General features: G+C 34.0%; 1 pseudogene; it reads left to right on the forward strand.

The window, feature by feature from the left end:
* The first annotated feature begins 3,018 nt into the window (after positions 1-3,018).
* LOC125618239 lies at positions 3,019-3,138 on the forward strand (annotated as a pseudogene).
* The last annotated feature ends 17,308 nt before the right edge of the window (positions 3,139-20,446 follow it).

Genomic DNA, 20,446 nt, shown 5'->3' on the forward strand with positions numbered 1-20,446 from the left:
GAAGAACCCCCAAATGAACCAGTGTCATGCAGCTGACGCATACAATGCCAAGAGAGACAGGAAGTCAATTTCCAGATGGATCCTCACAAGGCAGGAAGCCTGGTGCCAACATCAGAATCATAAGTCCACACTCTGTGTGGCTGTCAAGGCAGCCTAAAGGAAATTATCTCTGATAGTTCTATTGGAAAGAGTTAAGAGTGACAGCAATATAGATTGTGGGAAGTAATTCATAGTGTATACTAGGATGGGGAAAAAGAGGTTTATCATTTGTGTGTAGAACACACAGAAGGAATAATAAAATGAATCTTATGTCATAGTATGAACTTTCACAGCTGTACAATGTATTTGAAGATAATATTTTCAGATTAATAGCCTAAATGTGATAACCAAGGTGACAGAATATGTAAGAATGTAGTTTCCTACAGTCACACTACCAGGAATCAATGATACCCTTAGCTGTTCATTTCTCTGTGAATTTCACGTGTAACATCTTTTGTTGACTCAGTTTCTTTATACATAAAATTAGATGAATTGATAATCTTATAAGCTAATTTGGTAAGTTAATAAATGTAAATCACTTGGATGAGGGTATATACATATTAAGCACAAAAATACTTTATTCTCTATTGTTTTCATTCACATTAAGAATATCTTATTTGAATAATATGTCCCTATAGGAATTTGATAAAGTATTAAAACAATAATTAATTAAAAATAGTAAAATGACTGAAATACATCCACTGGAAATATGTAAACCTGTATCACTTAAATTAATAACTATATATATTATTTTAAAAATATTCCTCAAGTTATAACTATATTTTTGCTTTAAAAACTATTCCTTTTGAAACGTATACACATAGACACACACACACACACACACAAAAAAAAAAAACACTTGCATATACAGAGCATTTCAGAAAAGACACAAAACTCTTCCTGGTGACTACCTCTGAGGAAGAGGATGTTGTATGTATGTAATGAACATAAACATACTTTTATTTGTGTCATTCTTGGTGTTAGAATTTTTGAACTAGAACCGCTAATAAAATTTCAATATATAAAAATGTATTTTTTCTACATACAGAGCTGTTTATTGTGACTCATAACATGTTTTTTTTATTTCAATATTTTTTTCCTTTGGCTACAGTAGGCACAATCGTCAGATATCAGAAGACACATGTTGAATTATGTATGAACGTGAAGGAAGCTTTTTAATTCTGGCAGTAGTTGCACTTTGTATTGGAGTAGGGTGGGGAAACCCCTTTTTCATTGATGACCTGCCAGAGCAGGATTAACACTAGTGTACCTTGCCAAAAGGGATATTCTCTGTTCTAGGTTATTTTAAAGTATATAGTATTCCCAAGAAGAAAGCTATATTGGGATCTCAGTACCAATATTATCTCTGACATCAGTGAGCCAAAGTATGTTTAATACAAATGCAAGTGACATAAAACAAGCTTATAATGAAAGTTTGTGGTTCAAAGTAGCAGGGGACCCTAAAAGGATGAGTACAGTTTTATTTAAAAGAAAAAGAAAAAAAAATAGCAGAATTGTTTTCCCAGTGCAATTTCTAGGAAAGCTGTGAAACAGACTCTTTTTATAAAGTGTGGACACTGTTGACTAGGTATATTTAAAAAACACACACACACTCTTTCCGCCTTTATTTTTAACATCTTTGCATCAATCATTATCTAATTTTAACCTTGTCATGCAGACTTTCTTCAAGGAGAGCTATTTCAAGTTGCTAGAGTTAGCACTAATATTAAGTAAAGAATGTTTTCACTTTTACTTATGTATGCCCTAAAAAAAAGTAACTTAAGAAATATAAATTGAAATTTTGTTAAATTCAGTTGTCTAAACATTTTATAGAAATGTTGTGCAGAATTGTTTTGTTTTTCTCAGAACATTTGAGCCATGCATGCTCATGATAAACCTAATGAAATTATTACAGTAATTTTATAATAATGCCAATGTTGAAAAAAAGATATTATCCTCTGATTATGCAAAAATTTAATAATCTAATTCCTATTTCTCTATACTTGTAAGGAAATTAAATTTACTTTGAAATGAACTTCTAATAGGTGAACATATTGGTTCTACTTTGAAACAAACTTCTAATAGGTGAACATATTGGTTCTACTGTAATAATATTTTACTTCCTCTGAAAGTTTTATGAATAACTCACATCTTAGAAATATAATTTTCAAACTATTTTTATTTAAACAATATTTTATTCAATACCTTAATAATCATTATTAATAATAAAAATGTGAGAAAAAGTTCTTTTCTTTCTATTTTCAGCTAGCTTTTTAATATGTTCTCTATTCAAGGATCCACTGTGAGGCTTGTTACTATATTCCTTTCAGTTTAATAGAAGATTTAAAATCAACATGATGTCACTATGTGGTTTTAAAACTTGAATAAACACCATAGCAATGGCCATGTGATCTGTCCATCTTCATCAGGACCCATGCACAGAATTATCCAGAATACAGACTACAGTTCCTACTATGTGGCCTAAATTATCATCAACTGGACACAGGGAATAGGGGTAAAAAATATTGGAAATAGACTCCTTAAATTCCATTTATCCTTTATACCTTTTTTATTCTGTCATATGTTTTATGTCTCTGTGTTTTCAGTCTCACAAGGTAATGTTATGGTTTGGATATAAGGTGGCCCCAAAAGCTCATGTGTGAGACAGTGCAAGAAGGATCAGAGAAGAAATGATTGGGTTATAAGAGTTTTAACACAATCACTGATTTAATCCCCTGATAGGGATTAACTGAGTGGTAACTGAAGTGGTAGGGTATGGCTGGAGGAGGTGGGAATCGGGGCACAGCTTTGGTTAAATATTTTTATCTGGCAAGAGGAGACTCTGCTTCTGGATCACCATGTGAGCTGCTTCTGTCAGCCACCCTTCCTGCCAAGATGTTTAGCCTCACCTCCAGCCCTAAGAAACAGAGCCAGCCTTCTATGCATTAAGACCTCATTAAAAACTAAAAAATTTGATTTAGCACTTGTGTGTGTTTAACTTGTAAACAAATATTTATAGACAGGTGCAAACATAAATCCTCTTTTGCAATCCATAACTCATTGTTCATTATGAGTTTGGTACATACAATCAGGGATATTATACATAAAACAGCTTGAAGTTATGGGGTTTGATAATTTAAAAAGTTGGTTATAAGACTAAAGAGTTGATAATCCAAAAGTATAGGTCATGAGCAAAAACATAATAACAATAACCTAATAACTATTCCATAACAAATTGGTAAACCTGATGTTGCATATTTATCTGGTAAAAAGTTAATTGTTCAAAGAATGTATTTGTCAAGACACTATAAACATTTTATTCCAATCCTTATTTCTGTCCTCACATGTCCTTTTTCAATATGCTATAATGTATTTGAATCCATCTGAAAATTTGCTAAAAATTTTGCTAAATATGAAAAGGAAGTTGATCTTAAGAATTACTATAAATGGGACACATTATTCTATAGAGAGGAAATATCTCATTTATGTCATGTGCCTGCTTATTCTATATATAATCAGAGATATCTTTGGTCTGCTCAAAATAGATTCTTGCTAACTCACAAATTAACAGTGGAAATGGGAAGAAAATATGGAATGGGCAGTTCCTGCATAATGGTAATGGTAAGTTATTACAAAGTTTATTTACATATGTTTGCATGATTTTTGATGGATTACATGCAACATATATTGGATATGCTTATTGAAACATTTAATTTACAAAAATGATGTCATGCTTAGTGTTGCCAGAGCTTCTAGTTAATAGACGTATATTTGTTTACCTGGAAAATGATCTAAGTACTAGGTTTCATTAGATTATAATTTATAAAGTTATGGATTATTTCATATATATTTATATAAAGGGTGGGTATGACATTTAAAATATTTTTAACATCTTTTTAAAATTAATTTGATTCAAGTTTATGAGTGATAAAAGAATGAGCCTGACAATTCTGGAGTATAATTCATTCCATTTCAGTGGTTTCTGCATTTTATACATATTAGGAAAACCAGGTATAATGAATATGTATGTGTACATGTATATATACATATATAGGTCTATGTACATATATACGTGTATGTATATATACATAGATATATGTATGCTCTGTGATTCACTTGATTATAAGTATATCTGACTTCTTCAGCAATCACATGTGGTTTTATTTATAATTCTGGCTTTTTTTCTCAGAGACTAGATAAGAAGATGATATCACAGAACTTTTTAAACTGAAATAAAATAACTATGCTGAGTTTTATTTTCGAAAATAATCACCACTGGTGACTTTGAATGTATGTAAGTAACAGTCATATTTAAAAATATTCTAGAGAAATACTTTCAGAAATCTTTTAACAGCTAAATTTATGAATGATTGAAGAATTAGCTTATTATTATACTTCATTATGTAGTGGAAATGTCATGGAAATTATAGCTATAATTTTAAAGTTAAAAGAGATATATGAGATATTAGTCTGGTGACGTTGGGCCACATATTAGTTTGAACTAAGAAAACTTCCAACACCACAGAGAAAGAAAAAGATTAAAAACAGAAAGAAAAAGAAAGAAAGAATCAGAGGGGGAGGGAGGGAAGGGAAGAAGAGGGGAGGGAAAGCAAGCAAGGAAGACCACTGAATTGGAGTTCCCATCAAATCCTACTAATTTGTGTGTGCATTGCTTGAGGAAGATAATTGGAGAACACTTCTTAGTGAACACCAGCACCCTGTGTAAAAATTACCTGACATTATAATATAAATGCAGTCCAAATCAGAATCCAGTCATCAGTTGTACCATATTTTCTTTTCAACCTATCCTAGGTTTGAAAACCTCAATTAGCTATAGGCACTATCTATTGATTTCCATTTTCTAGAAATAAGTAGGATATTTCAGTCAAGCCAGTTCACCTATACTAAACATGTTTTTCTGACACCTGGACAATATTCATCCTGGTTTATTTAGAAAACCAATTAAAGTTAGGTATCAAATCAATTGCTGATCTCTTTCTGTTGTATTAAAGTCAATACACTAATATTCCTCCTTTTATTTTTCACATTTTAATTTTCTTCTATAAGAGCAGTAAAAAAGAGTATGTCGTATATCTGTGTTTTCTTTTCATCCAAGATTCACTGGATCTTGGAAACAGGAAATACATGAATGATCTTTAAAGAAAAGAGAGAAATTCATTAATAAAATTTTTAAGCCTGACATGTTGTTTTGATCCTGGGGACCTGAATTTTGGGATGTGTCAGGGTGTTCTCTGTAAAGTAAAAGACTCATCTCTGTAGCTTACACAACACATCCGTTAACAAGAGGACAGCAACTATTGAGGCTCTTTAGACTGTGGTGGTAATTTCTTGCACATTTCAGTGTCTGCTCTTCCTGTTCACTGAGTAATAATACTTAAGCTTTGAATGAGCTCCAGAGGGAGAGGAATCTGTGGAAGATGCACACTGTGAGGCTGCCAGTTTTGTCTCAAGAACCTTATGACCCATAATATCCAATAATATCTGCCTCATTAACAAAATTTTCATGTCTTGAATTTATGTAACTATGTGAGTTAAATTAAAAATAAGAAAGAGAAATAAACAGCAAAAATATTGGTTGAGTGCAAAATAAAAGAACAAGAAATTAAACCATTCTATACAATTGGTGAGAATGTAAAAGAACAACTTCTGGAAAACAGCATGGAGGTGCATGTATGTGAAAGAAATGAAATTAGGATTCCAAAGAGATATGAACATTTCTATCTTCATTATAGCATTACTCACAATAGAAAAACAAAACATAAAAGTCCAAATAACTTTTGCCATTGATTGAGGGTCTCACAGTAGAAAATAACTGAGTAACTGTTTTGTCGGTTTAGAGATCACACAAAGAATTACAGCATTTGTTTCATTTCACTCTGAATTGATAGACTAAGCTATTTGGGGAAGATTTTGGTCTCAAAATACACTGTGAAATTTCTCCATCAAAATCAATATCTCTAAAAAAGGTATGCATAATAAATGAAATTTTGTTCATTTCATGATAACCTCCATAGTTCTCAACTCTTCCTTACTGTGAAGGACAAAATAGTTATCATAGAATAATCTTGAGTCAGGCTTTCCATTTCTTTCTTCAAATTGTAGGCTAATTTCTCCCTTTTGAATTTCACTGCCTGAAACAAATTGGCTCATTGATTGTGATACATTTTTCTGTGCTTCTCCTAATAATTATTTGACAGAGAATGTGACTTAAAAGGATGAAGACATATCAATAATGATCTCAAGAATCAAGTTTATGGTATATAATAAACTATTGATAATTTTTAATAAATAAATAACACAATGACTGGAAATATCCATTAAAATCCTTATAATTAAAAGTGATCTTAAAGTCATGGTCATCCATAATTCAAATATTACTAAAAATTGTTATCCAAAATATGGAAAACTTTAATGTGTTTTTTAAAGATGAAAGAAAGAATCAAAGATATTCTATTGTTAGAAAATCAGCCATTTATCTGAGATGGCAAGAAGAAAGCTGTGACTTCTCTCTGACTCTTCTGCCACTTTTAAATATGGACCAGAGCTCACAAACTTAAGTGCCTAGGGAATTGAACTGAGTGAAGGACATCAAGCAATAAATATACTTATGAATGCCATGTGTAGCATCTGCCTGATGTCACTGCTGCTCATATCAAACAACAAAATAAAGATCACATATGGGTTTAAAATTAGTTTGCACAATGTGGTTTTGACCATATTTTTGTTTGTCTAACCTGTAGCATGTTATATCTCTGGCTTACACTGCCAATAACTCTAGTACACACTGCATACAACTCTGCTGGTCTTCTACATGACCAAACTTCTCATATCCTTTTCTTATTCAAAGTGTTCTCTGTCTTTTTTCTGTTACTTGATGCAAACACCTCACTTTCCAAAACAACTTCAACCTTTTGCTTCAATCTGGTGTCCTGTGCTCTGGCCATATTGAATGTCTTTCTGTATTCTTTCAGTGCCTCATGATTTTTATGGACTATTATATGCTTTTTAATAACTCTCACTCTTCCAAATTGACAATTAATATTGTGAATCCTTCCTTTAAAATCAGCAGGTTTTCATTGAGGACCCTGCTTTTGTCTATTCCCACCCCTCCTCTTATATGGTATTGCAATATGGAATCTCCTATTTCCACTCCTTCAATATCAGGACAGGGAAAATTCCTATTTATCTTTGCCTCAAAACTTTACAATACTTGCTAGTAAAGAGGTTTTCAAATAATGTATGAATGTGTGTGTGTGTGTGTGTGTGTGTGTAGAACTGCATGAATGAATAAGCTAGCAGTGTGGCAAAATTAAAATTCTAATACATTTCAAAACATGATAAATGCTTTCTACAGTTTTTCAGCTAGTGAAAAGTTCTTTCAGCAAATGTGAGCATATGGATGAAAACAATGAATACATTGAGAATTTTCAAAAGGAAATGTATTTTCTACTTTCATATTAACTAAGATTATTCTGTACACAATCCATATATCTACCATTGTTTCTTATCCTTGACATAAGTGCTTTCCAGATCTGTGGTTCTCTGATGATTTGTTGCTTTTCTGTACAGTTTTCACCTGCTTTCCATTCAAAATAACAGAATAACTGTCCTTGAAATTTGAATGTTTTAAAAGAAACTCAGAAATGTGTAGCTCTCTGCTTCTGAGACAGCAGACTCTTCTATGACACCTGCACCTGGGTCTCAGAATCACAAGAAAAAAACAATGAAAAGCACAATGATTTTCCATTTGGCGCGTACCTGTGTATATGAGCGTTTAAATAGGATGGAATTGAGCTAGAAATTTGAACATTCAAAGCATAGTGTTCTACAACATGTATTATTATTTATGTATAGTATTTCCATTTTCTTTACTGAACATAAGTATTGCTAGTACCTATCTGATAATTGTACTCTGTTGCTGTAATATAATGTTAATTAAACTTCCCTAACATTGGTTTCAGAAAGTGATGGAGGAGCATATAACCATTGTCTACCTTTTTGGATGAAGACAATCAAATATATGTAGTACATAGTTTAGAGCTTTCTTTTTTCCCCCCACAGGTTTCAATATTTTCCTCTGACCTCTTAAGATATACCTACATTTTTGTTAAGACATACCTTCTTTTACTAAGAAATAATCTCACCTCATTTCTGATTTATTTCAATATTTCTCTATCCTTTTCTATTTCTTTGGTGCACTGAAAAACTTTAACACTCTTTTCTGATTCCTGTGTTCACTACAGAGAGCTCAGGCTTTGGAATTAGATCCAGTTTGAATAACCTTCTGCCAATTATCATCTCTGTCTTGCTAAAGTGAAGATATTATTCCCATAGAGAATATGGAAATAATACTAATACCCTTTAAATGGAATTGAAAGGACTAAATAAGACAGTGCATGTAAAACAGGGTACACGTTTTCGAGAACATGTTTAACAGCCAATAACTGTTAGAGATCATGGTGATAGTAATGATATTTTCTCACTACCACTTATACCATAATCAATACAATTCAGGTTCTGCCTATGTTGTTTTCTCATTATATTCAGTGCCTGTGATGAGAAGTTTTCATTGATTTAATCAGTAAGGTCTTCTGCAGTGTACCAGGTACTGCTCCATTGGATGGAGATATGGCAGTTTAGAAAATATAGACACAAATTCCAGTAACTGTGAAACAAATTTGATTTTGGGACAGATATAAATAAATAAATAAATAAATAAATAAATAAATAAATAAATGAGTTATTTTGTATTTTAAGTGATTATTGCTGTGGAGAAAAATAAAGGCTGATTGAAGTATAGAGAATTAAATGTATTTTAAATAGGGTAGTCATGGAAACTCTAAGATAATTTTTGGATAAAAACAAAAAGAGGAGAGAAAGCAACTGTCTCAATATCTCAGGAAAATGAAATCTACAGAGCCAATGCTTGTGAGGTGCAAAAACTTCCATAAGTCCAGAGGGCTATAGGAGTGAGAAAGAGAACAGACATCAGTTCCACTGTAATGATACAGGTCATTATCATATTTGCCTTTTCTCAAATCAGTGGAGGATTTTTTTTTATAATATTCTTGTCAGATTAGGATCACTGTATATGTCTGTTCACAGTAACAATGGGGCGAATGTATATTAGGAGACAGTCAAGTGGAATGCACATTTTTCCGCACATTCCCTGTCCTCTTCTTGTAGAAGCAGCTGGATGTACTGCTGATTGGAGTCATCACCCCTGTCAGCAAAATGAGCTCTTCTTGTTTCCAGCTAGTCCTTTGACACAGGAAATTCAAAACCCCAGAGAACAGCCCTAACTTAGAGCTCAGTGGGCCACTTGTGTGTCTCTTAACCAGGGTGTTCCCTACTGGGGCTGCGTTGTCGACCACTCAAGAGCCCAGAGTGTTGGAACCAGGAAGCACAAAATCCTCCAGTGGGTCTTTGGAAGAAATAATAAGTGAGGTCATTCCTGCTCCCACTTCTGATGGAAGGATCTGTATATCATTCACACCATGAAAATAATACTATACCATGGTCTCTGGTTCATTAAACCAGAGAGCATCTTCTATCTGGAAAGTATAGCATCATCTCTACAGGGTGGTTCCTACAGTTAAACCTTCAGAAGCCTGTTACAGCATTATGTACAGCTGTCTGCTGTGAAGAGAATCCCTTGGACAGGTAGTATGCCATGTAGATTCCATTTATATAAATTCCATAAGTTTCTTAGTAGTAGTATTGGCTGAGGCTTTGAAGAGACGAAGAGAAAATTCACCTCAAAATAATTAGCTTATAGATTCTTCAAGGATGAAAGGGGCCTGGTGCAGCCAATTTGCCACATACTTGCTAATTAGCCTTCTATCTGGAGCTCAGTGTTGGAAAGTGGTACAATTGGAGGTATAAACAGATGAATTTGCCTTAGAAATTAGAGTCCATAATTTTGGTGTTAATATGTACTCTTTGTGTACACCACTGTGGTCATTCTGATCCAGGTTGAACAGATGTGCTATTACCATCCTGTGATAGACTCTTGTTGCCAGGTATGTTTAATGACTTTAAGACTTGGCAGGCCTGACAGAAACCAATTTACAATGAGTAGTTCTGGACATATATTCACTTGGAATCCCATTGGTTAACCACTTACTTTCTACCAGGTCCCATACGAATGTCAAGTCTTGCTTCTCAAAAGGCATATTGTTATTATCCTTCCAATACTTAGCTTTGTGGCCTGCATTAGATTCTTTCAGCATAGCTAACTGCAAACTCCACATTGTATTTTTCCTACTACTGTTAGGTCTGACACCATAAGGTTTGTCAGATCACATGATTGAAGTTACAGGGCTAACTGCATTAAGACCAGGACCTACTATAAAATCCTTTCTATCCCAGGTCTGCCTAAGTCAGGAAGTCTTAATTTCATAGGGTATACGAAACAGAGCAAAATTACAAGCTATAGAATATGTTGGCTCCAGATCTAAAGAGGTTTATCAAGCACTGTGCTTCATTATTTGTATAGGGAATGAAGTAGATGATGACGATGACAATCATAACAATGACAATGACAGAAAGTCACCATGATTATGATACCTGGATACTTAAAAAGTTCATTGGAGTGACACTTCTTTGAAACTTCTTCAGGTTTGTTTCTTATACAGTTTCTAGCATACTAGCCATAAATTGTTCATCTTGCACAATCAACATGATGTCACCAATGCAATGGTTGACTGAGATATTCTGTGAAATGTCCAGGTAGTACAGGTCTTTTCAGACTATAATAGGATAGAGGGTGGAATAATTATCACTGCCTTCAGACAAAAGCATAAATGTAAATTATTATCCAGTCCATATGAGTGCCAACTATTTTTAACCTTATCCTTAATCAGAATGGTTAAAATACATTCACCAAATTATCATGCATCAATCATACCTGAGGCTTTTATAATTTGTACTAGCAATGATACTATGTCCACAACTGCTACAACATTACAACTTTATTAAATCTGATAGAGTCTACATCTATTTTCCATATCCATCCCATTACTTCAGAGACCAGATTGGTGAAGCAAATGAAGATAAAATATGGGGCAACATTCTTGTATCTGTAATATCTAATGGCAGTGCTCATATCTGCCATAACCCCTGGAATAGAATTCTCATTTTTATATACTATTTTGGCTAAAGGTAGATGAGTGGAGGGTGGACAGTTTCAAAGGTTTCCATATGGCCTTTCCTAATATGATAGCTTTTACTATATGAACTAGAGACTTTGCATGGCCATGCATAACAAAACCAAATAGTCCCTCTGGTGCTGAGGAAATGACTACTGATTTGAGTCCCTGGGCCCACTGGGTATACTGTGAGCTGGAATTTAGACAAGTGTCCCTTCATTAGTTGCTTCCCAAAGATTTTCACATTTAACAGGAAGGCTCTGATGCAACTTGGAACTTTCAGGCATCGGAGTCAATTTGGAACCTTTGTCTAATAGTCACAAAAAAGTCGTTATTTCCCTTTTACTGAGATACTTGAGTAAATGGTCATATGAAGGTTTCTTTAGAGAATTTTCATTATTTTTTTATTATATACTTGCATTGGTGTGGTCAGATTTTTCTTCCTAGGGACTTGAACTTTCGTTCAATGAGTTCCAGATCTGAAAATGGGCTCAGGAGCAAGAAATGATAATTTTTATGGTGACAACTGTTCTCAGTCTTCTCCTCCTCCATTCTTGTTCCATTTTTTTTAACCTTTATTGGCTTCCATTTATTTTCCTCTCTGGGACATCATGTTATGTTAATTATTTTCACAACTCCCGTTGGTCAAGTCCCCTAACCTACTCCTAGCCTCAGAGGTGAAAAGAAAATTGTGAGGAAGAATCTTAGTTCCTACTGAAATATAAGAAGTTTTAACAAGATCACCAGCATGTCTTGGAGCCAAAGCCAGCTACCAGAAGAGCTGTAGGTCTTTCAGTAATAAACTTCTTTCAAGATCCCTGTGTGCTCCCTCATTTACTAGAGATAGCTAGTAAGAAATGTGTGGTAGATTTAAAATGTGACTGTGATGCTTTTGGCCAACTAAGGTCCCTAGAGTTGGAGATCTGTAAGGAATATTCTCATGATTGAAACATTAAATAAATAAAAAATAATTAATTTTTCAGAAATAGGGAGGGGTGGGATGGAAATGCAAATAACCATAGGAGTGAAGCAAGTGATATAAGTGAACAAAATATGTGGCCTGGCTTCTTGAAAGAAACATTGATCAAGCTTAAAGATAACTTGTCTCCTCCCTGCCCTTTGCTCTATCTAGAGTTCATCTAATCCTCCCATGCTCCCTGCCCCACCCCACCCCATTATGAATCAGCATCCTTTGATCAGAGAGAATATTCAGCATTTGGTTTTGGGGATTGGCTAACTTCACTTAACATTATATTCTCCAGCTCCATCTATTTACCTGAAAATGCCATGATTTTCTTCTTTTTTAATGCTGAATATTATTCTATTGTGTATATATATCACATTTTCTCTATCCATTCATCAACATCTAGGTTGGTTCCACAGTTTAGCTATTGTGAATGTGCTGCTATAAACATTGATATGGCTATGTCCCTGTAGTATGCTGTTCTTAAGTTCTTTGGGTATAGACCAAGGAGTGGGATGGCTGGGTCAAATGGTGGTTCCATTCCAAGTTTTCCAAGGAATCTCCATACTGCTTTCCATAATGGCTGCACCAATTTGCAGTCCCACCAGCAATGTATGAGTGTGCCTTTTCCTCCACATCCTCACCAACACTTATTGTTGTTTGTATTCTTAATAGCTGCCATTCTGACTGGAGTGAGATGAAATATTAGAGTAGTTTTTATTTGCATTTCTCTAATTGCTAGCCATGTTGAACATTTTTTCATATATTTGTTTATTGATTGAATATCTTCTTCTGAGAAGTGTTTGTTCAGTTCCTTGGCCCACTTATCAGTTGGGTTATTTGTAATTTTGGTTTTAAGATTTTTTAAGTTCTTTACATATCTTGGAGGTCAGTTCTCTATCTGATGTGCTTATGGTAAAAATTTTCTCCCAAAATGTAGGCTCTTTCTTCACTTCATTGATTGTTTCTTTTGCTGAGAAGCAGCTTTTAAGTTTGAATCCATCCCATTTACTGATTCTTGATTTTATCTTTTGCATATGGGGGTAGGAAAGATGGTGGAATGAGATGGATATCATTACGCTAAGTACACGTATGAAGACATGAATGGTGTGACTCTACTTTGTGTGCAACCATAGATATGAAAAATTGTGCTCTATGTGTATAATATGAATTGTAATGCATTCTGCTGTCATACATAACAAATTAGAATTTTAAGAAGTTAGGTTTGAAGCCATAAAACAGAAAAAATAGCCTCATGGGATTCAAGTTAAATATTGAAAGGAATAGACATCATATATAATTTCTTATTCATTAACTAATGTAACAAAATAAAATGTTGATGTTAGCAAATAAAAAAAAAAGATAACTTGTCTTCAGGTGTTAGAAAAAGAAACCTGCTTTTGTGCTGTGAATGAATGATTGCTTCATGAAAACTTGGAGTCTGACATTACTAAATCTGATTTTTTGGAAGAAGCCAAGTGTATGTTTATTACATAATGAAAACTAGTTTCTAAAAACCCATTGCAAACAAAATCAAATGCATCGAAAAATTTATTTTGTCCGAAAATTTGTGCATCTCCATTTATCTCAGTAGATGATCTGTTCTTTTCATCTTCTCTGCTTACGTTTTATGGGGAAAATGCTAGTGCACAGATAATTCACTCTGCACTCCCCAATTCAAGATCTAATTGACTTTATTCCCACTTTTCTTCTCTTTGTCCCCCAGTACTTTAATTCTTGATGTTGCTGCTCAAGGCCGGGGAAGGAAAAAATCTTAATCTTGTGTTGTGCCAATATCATGGTCATTGCAAAGGATGCCTCTAACAGTTCCTGCTAGTTGTCACTCATACATTCGCTAATATCTTTACCGGTCCTATTGGCACCACTTCATATCCATCACCATTTCAATCTTAATATCAGTAATGTTACTTTTGCTCTTTTATTTATACAGAATACTTTTCTATAACTTGCCAATTATTTTTTATTTTTCAAATTGGCATACTGAGAGAATTTAAATTCCTGAGACATTTTTTTCCTTGTCATAGAATCTCAGTGTCAATATTTTTCTAAAGCCAGGGTGGGATGAGAGCTGAGGTTTGCTACGTTAGGATGTAAGTGATTTTTTGCTGGTTTAAATCTGAATTTTAAAGGAGTTCTTGACCTAGAAAGTATATGCAAAATTGTTATTCTTATTTTTTTTCTTCTGATTTAGGCACTCTTTTACAAGAAAAATGTTGACTCAAGCACCCTTAGGGCATTTTTTTGTGTTCTCTATTTCAGAGCCATGATTTTCCCATGCACTAATAATAGTAACTTAAGGAAGTATGTTTTCTATCCCTCATACCTGTTCACACCATGACCATTCCTCCCTTAGAATTAGTCTCACTAAACAAGTATATAATTACATCATTTTTCCTTTCTTCACTTACATGTCAGTCCTACTAAGGAGCGCTGAGAAACTGGATACCATTCATGGACATTAATTCCAACTAACCCTTAGCAATCCCATTATAATCTACTTATTTATTCATTCTCAGTGTAAAAGGAGTTTAAAATAATAAATATTTTTATTGCAACATGTGTATCTATTGACAATTTATTCATCCATTTAAAAAAACAATGCCAAGGAGCTTATATTTACAGTAAAATTGTTATTGAGTATGTTGCTCAGTGTATTAAAGTGTCTTTTATGAGAGTCTGCAGAATAGATTTTGCTGTAGTCTCGGAACCAGGAAGAGTTATTGCTCCCCTTGAGAAACTAGATGTTTTTATCTTAAGACATGAAGAATTATGTAACTGAATAAATGCCATTGCAAAACTTGGAGCCAATGTGTGAACCCTCCACTAAGGTTGATGGTATTTATTTTGTTTTAAACTCATTCTGGTGCCATTTTACTTTTCCATTCTTATTTCCACTTTGCCTTGTTTTTCTTCTCTTTTTAAAATTTAGTCTTGGCTGAATGGCATACTTTTCATTGTATATATTCTTAGAAGTCCTTTCTGGACAAAAAGAACATATAAATAAATTATACATAAATGAAGTCAACACTCTTCCAACTAACAAATTACAAATTACACGGCATGACTGTAAAAGAAACTTAAATCACGCAAGATTTCATGGGAAACTTTATCCTGTCTGAATTAAACACAGGTAGGGTTAAGTTTAGAATTGTTTCCCAAGCATATAGTAATTTTTGAGAACAGTTTTCATAATGAATGTATGGGGTAAAGTATGGTTGTGTCTATTGGCAGAAAAGTTGTGAAGTATGGTTGCAGATGTTTTTGGTCTCAAATCCCTGTGTCTCACAGTGTTAGGATAGTCCTGTGAAAAGTGAATGTATAAAAATATAATTTGGCTTTCTTCTAAACCTAGACACTTTAAAAGAAGAGTGTGATTTGCAGCTTTTTCATCCAGATAGGGGTAAGGAGAAGAATGGCATGAGCGAGGCAGGGTTTCATTTGATTCTGAGGCTTAACGCCTTTCTGAGATAAATAACTTCTCAAAGAATACTTGAAAGTCTACCCTAGTTGGTGTTTTCTTTAAATGTTTTTTTTTTTGCATGTAATATAATGAGTGTTGAATTCCTCATTTCTTCTGCAAACTGTTAAGTTTTCATTTCAATGTTTACAAATTTGTCTTTTTTACATTTGTTTTGTAATTTGAAGTACCATTCATTCATATAACAAAGTTTAGTCAGACTGCTAACACATTAAATTTTCCTGGAGAATTTTATTTTTTAAAACAATGGAAGTCACATCCCCATTGCCTAGAACCCTTCAATAGTTTCCTGTGAACTTAGAATGAGTTCAAATTCTGTGTCATAACTTGAAATTCTCCCCCATTCTAAGTCTGCCTACTCCTCTGACCTCACCTCTTGCTACTCTCCCTTTCATTCCCTGGGTCCAGTAATCCAGGTCTTCCTGTTATTCTTCTAAGGACAAAATTGATTCCCTCTGCAGCATTTGCACTTAATCTTTCCTTTCATGGAAATTTCCCTCTGGATCTTCAAATGACTATTTCTTTTTTTTTAATTCAAATTAAGAAAGAGGTATTCCTCAAACATCCAGGCTACATTATACTACCTCTGGGTCCCCACACAACTTCATTCATCACATCATTCTGCTTTATTAACTTCAGTGCTGTTTTGCCAGGCTGGTGAGTGGATGTCCTGTGAAGGTTTCTTGTTCCCCTCTCCAGCAACAAGGATGAAGAGAACTGGGAATGCTAGAAGCTTTTTTCTGCAGTGATTGTGGTTTTTTTTTTTTTCATGGAAAATTTGAATCCCTGAAACATCTCCACTGGCACCATAAGGCATCCTGTAAAATTTACTTTTCAATTTGTTGAATCTCAATGGTCATACTTGAAAATCCTTTGTACTCTCACTTGAGTCCTTTAATTAAAAATTACATAAATGTACTTGCATGCATTATCATAAAGTTAGTCTCAAAACCATCAAACCCTGAATCCTAGTATTGTACAATGTATATAAATTAGAAAATTACTTGGACAGAATAGCTTTCCAATTTTACCACATATTTGATGGTAAAACTTCTTTATAATATAACCTTATATTTTTTCAATCTATATGGGAAATGGTTTGTGAAAAAACATCATGTGAAAATAATGTGAATTGAGTCTATATCATGTGCTTAGTACTTTTCTCATTTGATCTTAAACCAAACTCCTGTGGCACTATTGCTATTAATTCCATTTTACAAATGAGGGAACTGAGGCAAAGAAATCAGAGATAGTGTGGAGCAAGAATTTGTCTGATGACAAACAAAGCCTGTCTGATGAACCACCTTTGTGGATTTCAGAAAGAGAAGGAAGTGTGCTTCATCAATCTCAGCACAGGAGCTTGGTAGACACTGCTCAGATGCTGTCTGCAAGGGTCACAGTCTGCTGATTGTCAGGTCTTTTGCTTTAGGTGCATCCTCTAGGATCTCTCTTCCTAATTGTATTGTATTTGGACATGGCATCCAATTCTGTAATTCTTTTTCACATTTTTAATTATAAAAGTATTTGCACACTGGAAAATTTTGCAAATAGTAAAAATATATTTTAAAAATTCCTTATAATCTCTATATAGTTAATAATTAATTATTCCTTTTCCTCCAGTTTCTCATAATATCTTTCCTCTATAATTATACCCTTGGTGCCAATGTCTTCTTATGTGTTTTCTTGGGTCTTCCTAAAAGCAAATGCAAGACGAGGTTAGATATGTAAAAATGTTCTTTTTTTTTTTTAAATGGCAATGCCTGTACTGGCACAAAGATGCAAGAGCTGGAGAAGATGGGGAGACTCTTTGAGATTGTGATGCTAGTCTGATCCCTTCAATCTAGAAATTTAGTGGTACATTTAGAATATGTCCTTCCATTGTTCCATGAAGCTAGTTATTTCTGCATGCTAAGATACGTGTTTTGATGAGCCCATGGGCCTATTCTCATGCCACTCTGCTACAAAGTACATGCTTCGAGGTTTGTTTTCGCATGTCTGCGGATCAAGTGTTCTGTGAGCCAGGATAGTGGTAGTGATTGAGTCTAAGGAAGCAGGAAAGAAGAACTCAAACCCTGAGTAAATCTCTATGGAGATGACCACTCCCCCTCTCAGGATAAAAAGAGCCCATTGTAGGTGATTTTCCATCAGAGGATAGTGGTCTTTTAAGGAAAAGTGCTCATTGACTAGTATTGTGATAGATTGAATTAAGTTCCCTGAAAATTTATATATTGAAACCCTACCTTCAATGTAACTGTATTTGGAGATAAGGACTTTAAGGAGGTAACTAAGATTAAATGAGGTCCTAAAGGTTGGGGGTGTATTTTGTTAGGATTAGTCTCTTTCTAAGCAGAGGAAGAGATACCAGAGCCGTCTCTGTGTGTGTTTGTGCATGCACACAGAGGAAAGGCCAGAAGGGGCACAGTGAGAAAATTTTGTTTGCAAGCCAGTGAGAGAGGCCCCACCAGAAATCAACCCTGATGGCAACTTGATCTTGAACTTTTAGTTTCCAGAACTGTGAGGGGAAAAAAAAAAAACAAAAACTGTGAGCTATGCTGTGTGTGGTATCCTGGTAGGGTAACCCAGCAGACAGAGATGGTTGCTGACATGATAGAAATTCAGAGATTTGACAACTGGGAATGTACATCAATGATATTCTCCTCAGCAGAGGGTCTGGATGAATAGTACATTTCAAGCCTACTTTTTTATATTAACATTCATTTGACAGGCAATTTGGGAAGAGTTGGAATTGTTTTAACTATAAGAATAAACCATGCAATTCTAATAGCACATATTTTCCACTCAAATTCATATTGAGTTTAAACTAAGTAGTAGGGAAGAGATGATTAATGTATTTTAGCCCTTAGAACTCACAGTAAACTGTAAAGAATTCTAGCATGTTTCTGCAAGAAAGTATATTTCAACTTCAGCTCCAAGGGTATTTGTTGAGATTTCCAAAAATAACAAGAATCATCTTGAATATGTTTTTATGGTTCATTAATTTTTTAAGATCAATAAACATGAATTTGATGTTTTTCAAATGTCAAAATTAATACATATAAAAACTATGTTTTACTTTTTTTTGGAGTTGACAACTCCAAATCATATTTTTATTGTACATCTACTGTGGGCTCACCCCTGTAGTGGATGTGAATAAAATAAAGAACATGGGTGCTTATGCCACCCTTAAATAAATTATAAGGTAATGGATCTCTTTCAGAGCTTCACTTAAGGTGTCAAGATCAAATATTTTTATTTCTACTGATGAAGCTTTTGAGGCTTATGCATCTGCTTTAACTCCATTAACTTCTGATAGTCAGGAAGTATAGCATAATGAGAGGAAACAATTGCAGAGTGTGTCTGTCACTTTATTTAGCTGAACATAGTGAACATAAATGCTACTTGTAGTGGAGTGAGCAAGAATGGGCATTGTCATTCTTCTATAGCACAAGCTGAAAGTAAAGGCTTAAGGCAGAAAAAATGTAGCCATCATAGCAAGCCCAGTTCCATCCTATAGAAATAGGATCTGGACACACTTTTCTAATTGCTTTATATTATTATTCCTATTATCTTAAGTGATTTTTAGACGTTTTCTATAATATGCTTTAATGTGGCAACACCCTCTGTAAAATATAAATAATTCTTAGTGATGCAATTCTTATCCTTAACACTTGCCAAAGATATTTTAATCTCTTAAGACATTACTATTATTTTTGCACTGATTACATTTTTTTTTTGTAGAAAATTACTGGTGTGGCATTTGTGTGTTTGTGTGTGTGTGTGTGTGTGAGAGAGAGAGAGAGAGTGTGTATATACATGTATGTCGGTGCAATGTGGAATAGAAATCTTATATTCCTTGCTATATTATCTAGTTCCTCTTTTTTATACTCCACACATTCTAGAGTTTATGCTGAACTATTACTGTTCTATATTAAATTGCTAGTCCTCATGAGGACATGTCTTTTCTTTCCCTAAATATATTTAATATTGTCATATTAAAGTTTATTCCCAAGACCTTTAGCTATATCCAATAAATATGTCCAAGTTAAAGCATGCATTATTTTTCATATCATCAACTCAAGGACAATATCACTGGGGCAATTTACAGAGTTCTTCAAAATTAAATGCATATAACTCTTTTGTTGCCGTTGCCTAGGAATGGATTGCATTTGAAAATGTTTCTAAGAGTCAAGGTAGAATTGAGGCAAGCAAAAGATTTCACTCTATAAATACAGCTAACAATAAACCCTTTCAAAAAATATACCATTAAGATATGGTGGTAATTTTGCTTCTGAATTAAATTAGAAAAATCTTACCCCATAGTCATATTCACTAAAATACTAAAATTATCACATCTTGTCTCATGGGCTGTGGTTGCTAGATAGCACAGTTCATGATGTGGACTTTATGAAGCTGTGACAACTCTCTTAGGAACGTGATGATTGTTTCAGTGTTTTTCTTCCTTCTTATAATTTATCTCTTATTTTTAATGTGTGATTCCAGTAGCAAAAGGTTTATGAGTAAAAACAAACTCTACTATATGTGTTGCTTTCTGGGTGAGGAAAAGTGTCTGGAAAGGGTAAAAGCAAAGGAATAGCTGGTGTTAGGGTAAAGTACCAGCAGGGCTAGTCCTGCTATTTAAAATGCACTTGCTTTTCTTCCTTCCTTCCTTCCTTCCTTCCTTCCTTCCTTCCTTCCTTCCTTCCTTCCTTCCTTCCTTCCTTTCTTTCTTTCTGAATCGTGAAAAAATGTTCATTGCTGCTGTAATCTAATCTT

Source organism: Marmota marmota, unplaced genomic scaffold, assembly GCF_001458135.2.
Source record: "Marmota marmota marmota unplaced genomic scaffold, marMar, whole genome shotgun sequence".
In the NCBI taxonomy this organism is placed as follows: Eukaryota; Metazoa; Chordata; class Mammalia; order Rodentia; family Sciuridae; genus Marmota; species Marmota marmota.